Genomic DNA, 7695 nt, shown 5'->3' on the forward strand with positions numbered 1-7695 from the left:
TGCCGCCTCACACTCTAACCACTAGGCTACTGCTGCCCTACACTCTAACCACTAGGCTACCTGCCACCTCTACACTCTAACCACTAGGCTACCCTGCCGCCTCCAGAGATGATGGACGACTGTGACTCCTCTTGGATCGTTACCGGCAACAACTGAACAATGCCATGTCCTGCAACGTGATGGACGGCCCACTGGCTGATGTACGAGCAACAGTACTTCAGAGGAAGGATTAGGCCTGGAGACTACAGGAACTTGGGAACATGGGAATGGCATGGGTGATGTAAGAGGTATGAGGTTCATGAGTATGAGGCTATCATGGTTTCCATGGAGTAAATATTGCTGGATATACTTTAGCAAGAAAAGTAATTTAATAAAATAATTAAAAACCTTTCCTATTAGTTTGATGGTTCATTTCATTGTATTTTATTTATTTAGCCAAGATACTCACTCAGAATCACTTCCTACTGTTTTCAGGAGTTTTATTTTATTTTTGTCTTTATTTAACTAGGCAAGTTAGTTAAGAACAAATTCTTATTTTCAATGACAGCCTAGGAACAGTGGTTAACTGCCTTGTTCAGGGGCAGAACGACAGATTTGTACTTGTCAGCTCGGGGATTTGATTTTACAACCTTTCGGTTACTAGTCCAACGCTCTAACCACTAGGCTACCTGCCGCCCCAGTTCTGTTTCCAGGGTGTCAATACAATTGTTTTACTATCAATAGAACATGATTCAGTCCCAGTGTGATGTGCCTGTTTGATCTGTAGATAATCTGATCAAATCAAATCCCCCAAAAATGCACCGAATAGAAGAGTTGTAGACCTTACAGTGAAATGCTTACTTACAAGCCCTTAACCAACAGTACTTTAAGAAGTTAAGAAAAAATAATACAAATAAGTGTTAAGTCAAACAAAAGATAAGTCAAAAAAAAAAAAAAGTAAATAAAAGTAATATGTGGAGGCTATATACAGGGGGTACAGGTACAGAGTCAATGTGGAGGCTATATACAGGGGTACCGGTACAGAGTCAATGTGGAGGCCTATATACAGGGGGTACCGGTACAGAGTCAATGTGGAGGCTATATACAGGGGGTACCGGTACAGAGTCAATGTGGAGGCTATATACAGGGGGTACCGGTACAGTGTCAATGTGCGGGGGCACCGGTTAGTTGAGGTAATTGAGGTAATATGTACATGTAGGTAGAGTAAAAGTGACTATTGCATAGATAATAAACAGAGAGTAGCAGCAGCGTAAAAGAGGGGTCTGGGTAGCCCCCAGCTGTTCAGCAGTCTTATGGCTTGTGGGTAGAAGCTGTTAAGAAGCCAATCAATGACAGATATCAAGGCTTTGTTGACATATGACATAACTAGGCAAAACAGTCTTGACTTTAAAAAAAATCATATTCTACTAATCTACTTTATCACAAAACGAGGTTAACTTCAGGACATATTTCCAGGTGTCAGAATCACTTGGGAAGAAAGGGWGTCTCTTTCAGAGACTGTTTTCAGCCACTAGAGGGCGCTCCTACAGGTTCTATGGGTAATGGACAGGGAGAAGTAGCTATTATAATCACTAATTTCGGTCTTCAGTCAGGGTTGGGATCAATTCCATGTAAAATTCCTGTCAATTCAGGAAGTAAACCAAATTCCTAYTTGAAAAACTTTGAAGAGAATTGGAATTTCAGTGTACTTCCTGAATAGACTGGAATTMAAATGGAATTCACCCGAAGCCTACCTTTAGTAGATGAGTTGATGAGAAACAGCATTTAAAAAAAAAATAGTACATAATTTTTTTCATCACTAAAATAACGTATATTTCTATCGTTTTATAGACATTCAAATAAGCTTGTTTAAATCAATGAAAAATGTCCAAGTACATTAACATTGAGTCGGCCTGGGCACTAAAGCCCATTGTAGTGGCTATTGCCTAGTATTGCCTGACAACAATTTATAGGACTATCGATTTCATTGTGTGTTGTGTCAGATTTATTTGCCAACTAAACCAACTGTCTTTTGTCTTTACTCAATATTTTCATGAACAGACAGACAGACAGACAGACAGGCGTAGGTCTCTTTACTCTAGACTATATCAACATGTAGGCTATTAACTGCGTTGCATTTAAGGGCAGGGAGAATGAATGAGCGCCCAACGGTGCCCTTGGCGGGTGTATTCTAATGGTAATAGCTGATGGTTTTGTAGGACATTAGCGGGACATTATGGACCTACAGGAAATCCAACACCCGTCTGCCCTCCTCAATGGCTGCTCCGCTAATAGTCAACACAGCCCATTATCCTTACAACCCCGCTCAATAAAGGACAATCAGTGACTTACCATTAGAATGAAAAAGTGTGTGATATTTCAAAATGTTTTCATTAAATAGAACCTTAATTACTACCTTAAATAGTAATCTACAAGTAATACAATTTGCTATTACAAAAGTTCTGGTATTTTTCTTATTGGTTCATATTCAAACATTGTGACTTAATAAAGTTTGCTTTGTTTGTTTGCCCTATTCTTAGTGTTAATTAATTGGTAGTCTACCGCTCTCACTCCTGCCGCTGTGAGCGCTCAACCACTCTCACTCCTGCCGCTGTGAGCGCTCAACCGCTCTCACTCCTGCCGCTGTGAGGGCTCAACCACTCTCACTCCTGCCGCTGTGAGGGCTCAATCACTCTCACTCCTGCCGCTGTGAGGGCTCAACCGCTCTCACTCCTGCCGCTGTGAGCGCTCAACCACTCTCACTCCTGCCGCTGTTAGGGCTCTGGAAAAACCGAATCTTGCCGACTCCTGATAAAGTCCTGAGCAGCAGATCAGACCATAGTCGGATTCTACTTTTGAAGTGAATGAGTGTACTCCTCTCGCCACGACCCGCGGGGGGGTGAGATGTTAAATCAGATTATTGCACAGTGGGGAGGGGGTGGAGGAGTGGAGAGAGAGAGAGGGTGGGGGCAGGGGGCTAGGTAGTGCCCCATGCATGAGCCTAACATAGAGATGCTTACACACTCCAGCAACACAGTGAGAGAAATGAGGGGAGTCTGGAGTTATGGAAACAAGGAGGACACGATAGAGAACGTTTCTTCGAGGATTTGGGGACGGTTGATGGCGCTTGGAATTGGACAACCAATTCAGGAGAAAGTGTTGCTCCGTTCGAATTCCGAACAGCACCGGTGAAATCATTTATTTTCTGCGGGCCTGTGTTTTGGAAGTAGATAACAGCGGAGTAGTAACAACATTGTGGCGAGGAATTCCAKCGCTCATTCCGGGAACCTGAAGACGCACGAAGTTTAGTTTAGAACCTGTTGCTTGCGTGCACTTTGGATACTAATTTACTCACTGTGCACAATCTGCTCGGTTCTAAGTGTGGCCTATCAAACACTGGARAGTTAGATTCGATTTTTTATCTCATTGAGGATTGTAGCCTAGTCTACTATCGCGYAGCAAGTTGTAGGTTTCCATCAAGTGCCATGCACGGCAGCGTATTATCAAATATGAGGGAGAGGGAAAGTGTCAGATTCAAGACGACAGCATGATGACATCGTCAATGCTTTCACACATGTGAAGAAAAAAAAACATCACTCAAACTATTGAATGCAATTTCACTCAAACATGAGTTCTTCCGGCGGCAGAAAGGTAGATAGGCTATATGTCGGCGTGTTTGAATTATTATTTACATGGAACTGAAATTCGGAAAATTATTTAAGCAATTTCCCCAGGAAAGAATTGTTGTTGGGTAGCTTCATCTTTGCGACACGTTGTGAAAATAGCGTGCACGTTGGGAGTTACGATGCTGGTCTCTTGGGTCACATTTATTCAAGCGTTCCTAATYCTGCTGGTGAAAGGAGCCGACCAATGGAGCCTCCGGGAGTCGTCTAACTGCGAGCTAAAAAGGAAAGTAAGTCCCCTAATATCACGTCCGATTGAATATAATGTCTTAGCCAACATCTAAGTAAATTATGATTTTTTTCATAATTTAAAAAATGTCCAATGGAACTGTTATTTGAATATCTGAATGTCCACGGTCCCGTTTTAGCCTATAAATATGTTAGGCTAAATMATTATTTCTTCCATTCACTTTTCATTTACAAAATGTGTCGTTCTAGGCTAGTTCATTCATCCGCGAGTGTAGCCTAATCCACAGATAGGTGCGAACCTCAAAAAGTAGGTCTAAGTGTTTTCCTGTAAAGTTTCTACATCCTCTAAGAGCGCAGATCATTTCGGATGTCTATTGTGTGAGTCTAGTGCGCTGTGAAGTGTTCTGCTGATAAGACATTATCAGTCCATTACCGAGCATCAAATGGCCTATCGCATGTAGAATCAACAGTCTCGGTCAATTTAAATAGCTCCATGTTCACACTGTCTATTTGCAATGGATGAAACCTAGTAGGTATTTTTGTTTATTGCAAGTCTGTTTTTAGACCAGCCAGCAATTAAATAGTTTGTTTGTCCATGTCTTGTTTATTTTAGTGGACATGTTTGTGAGTGACATCACACGCACGCACGCGCGCACGCACGCGCACACACACACACACACACACACACACAACACACACAACACACACACACACACACACACACAACACACACACACACACACACACACACAGTATATGTTCATTAAGGACATAAGGTTTTGGGTTGACACAAAAAAACATGAATTTTGTTTATAGCCTGGTAATACTATTACTAATTCACTCAATGTCTTCTTTTCCTCTTTTCCGCATCGGTAGCAAAGTGATCTGAACTCTTTCCTGTGGACATCAAACGTAACCCTCCGTCCTTTCTACGGCACGATCCACGTCCCTTACACGCGGTCTGGGACTTTATCCCAGAGAACTCCAAGAAGGCTTTCCAGGAGAGCAACATGGTTTACTTGGAGCTGGACCTGACTGATCCCTACACCATCTCAGCCCTGACCAGCTGCCAGCTCCTCCCTCAGGGGGGYACKCTACAYGATGTTCTACCCAGAGARATCTACYGACGRCTCAAGAGGCACTTGGAGTACGTCAAGCTCATGATGCCATCGTGGATGACTCCTGACCAGAGGGGTAAAGGCCTCTACGCTGACTACCTGTTTAATGCAATAGCGGGGAACTGGGAGAGAAAGAGGCCTGTGTGGGTGATGTTGATGGTGAACTCGTTGACGGAGGCGGACATTAAGACGAGYGGGGTCCCGGTGTTGGATCTGTACCTGGCTCAGGAGGCAGAGAGGATGAGGAAGAGAACAGGAGCTGTGGAGAAGGTGGAGGAACAGTGTCACCCTCTCAACGGACTCAACTTCTCTCAGGTGAGTCCATCGCAAATTGCACCCGGCCTATTTTCTACATAGTGCACTACTTTAGACGAGAGCCCGAAAGAACCCTATTCCCTATATAGTGCACTACTTTTAACAGAGCCCTAGAGAACCCTATATAGTTCACTACTTTAGACCAGGGACCATCCTAATCTATTAGATATGATTTTAAACCTTCACAATTTCGCATAAATCAAGAACAATGTTTGGATTTCAAGAAAGACCTAAAATCAAATGACATTTTATTCGTCACATGTTTCCTAAACAACAGGTGTAGACTAACAGGGACATGCTGACTGACAGGTCCTTTTTAAAGTATAAATGTTAAATGTGACACATGGAATAAATGCACAGAGAATAACGAATAACAATAACATGGCTATATGCAGGAGGTACCAGGTAATAACATGGCTTTATACAGGAGGTACCAGGTAATAACATGGCTTTATACAAGGAGTACCAGGTAATTACATGGCTATATACAGGAGGTACCAGGTAATAACATGGCTTTATACAAGGAGTACCAGGTAATTACATGGCTATATAGAGGAGGTACCAGGTAATAACATGGCTATATACAGGAGGTACCAGGTAATAACATGGCTATATACAGGAGGTACCAGGTAATAACATGGCCATATACAGTGAGTACCAGGTAATAACGTGGCTATATACAGGTAGTACCAGTACTGAGTCAATGTGCAGGGGTACCAGGTAATAACATGGCTATAAACACATGGTGTACCAGTACCGAGTCAATGTGTAGGGGTACCAGGTAATGACATGGCTATATACAGGGAGTACCAGTACCGAGTCGATGTGCAGGGCTACCAGGTAATGACATGGCTTTATACAGGGAGTACCAGTACCGAGTCGATGTACAGGGCTACCAGGTAATGACATGGCTTTATACAGGGAGTACCAGTACCGAGTCGATGTGCAGGGGTACCAGGTAATTTAGGTAGCTACAGTGCCATCAGAAAGTATTCATACACCTTGACTTATTCCACATTTTGTTGGATTAAATAGATTTTTTTTCTCAACCATCTACACACAATACCCCATAGTGACATCACAATACCCCATAGTGACATCACAATACCCCATAGTGACATCACAATACCCCATAATGACATCACAATACCCCATAATGACAAAGTCAAAACATATTTTTTGACATTTATCCACATTTCTTGAAAATGGAATACAGAAATATAGAATTTTCATTAGTATTAACACCCCTGAGTCAATACTTTTTTCATTAGTATTAACACCCCTGAGTCAATACTTTGTTATTAGTATTATTTTAGGGGGTGGATCAGCTTTAATATTGCATATATATTGTGGCTTCTATCAATGTAATTATCTGCATCATTTCCAATCCCCCATATATTAAAAAAATAAAATAATACATATATATATATACAGTGGCAAGAAAAAGTATGTGAACTCTTTGGAATTACCTGGATTTCTGCATAAATTTGTCATCAAATTTGATCTGATGTTCATCTYAGTCACAACAATAGACAAACACAGTSTGCTMAAACTAATAACACACAAAGTATTGTATTTTTCTTGTCTACATTGAATACAATAGTGTCAGCTAAAGACTTACAGAAATCTCTGGAACATGCTAACATCTCTGTTGACGAGTCTACGATACGTGAAACACTAAACAAGAATAGTGTTCATGGGAGGACACCACGGAAGAAGTCACTGCTGTCCACCTTTTTCCCCACCCTGCCACTACTAATTTACACGGCGGTTCAATAAAAGACATGAAAAACGATAACTGTTTGGTGTGTTATTAGTTTAAGCAGTTGTCTTGCCTATTGTTGTGACTTAGATGAAATCAGATAAAATTTATGACAATTTATGCTGAAACCACGTATTTCCAAAGGTTCCATACTTTTTCTTGCCACTATATTTTTATATATCCCTTCATTATTTCCCCTAAACCCTACTACCCTACCCTTGGAGTAAAACTAATTGACAACACTAGCTTCTTTCTTCCTGTTTATACATACATTTACAAACACAGTAATTTACATAGTTGTCTTGTTGTTAGCCTTTATTAGCTCCCACAATCCTTCACCGCTACCCTCTCAAACCCCTCCCATCTATCTTCTGAACACCACAGTCCCATCCTTCAGCTCCCCTCAACCCCTCCCATCTATCCTCTAACCACCATCCAGTCCCATCCTTCACTCCCCTACAAACCCCTCCCATCTACTCTGAACCACCATCCAGTCCCATCCTTCACTCCCCTCAACCCCTCCATCTATCTCTGAACACCATCCAGTCCCATCCTTCAGCTCCCCTCAACCCCTCCCATCTATCGCTGACCAATCCAGTCCCATCCTTCAGCTCCCCTCAACCCCTCCCATCTATCTCTTGACCACCAG

The 7695-nt window shown here is 42.1% G+C and overlaps 1 pseudogene; it reads left to right on the forward strand.

The window, feature by feature from the left end:
* Positions 1-2969: 2969 nt before the first annotated feature.
* The window catches only part of LOC112073672 (metalloprotease TIKI1-like), a 6946-nt pseudogene continuing 2220 nt past the window's right edge, over positions 2970-7695 (forward strand).

The sequence above is a fragment of the Salvelinus sp. IW2-2015 genome, unplaced genomic scaffold (assembly GCF_002910315.2).
Source record: "Salvelinus sp. IW2-2015 unplaced genomic scaffold, ASM291031v2 Un_scaffold2334, whole genome shotgun sequence".
Classification (NCBI taxonomy): Eukaryota; Metazoa; Chordata; class Actinopteri; order Salmoniformes; family Salmonidae; genus Salvelinus; species Salvelinus sp. IW2-2015.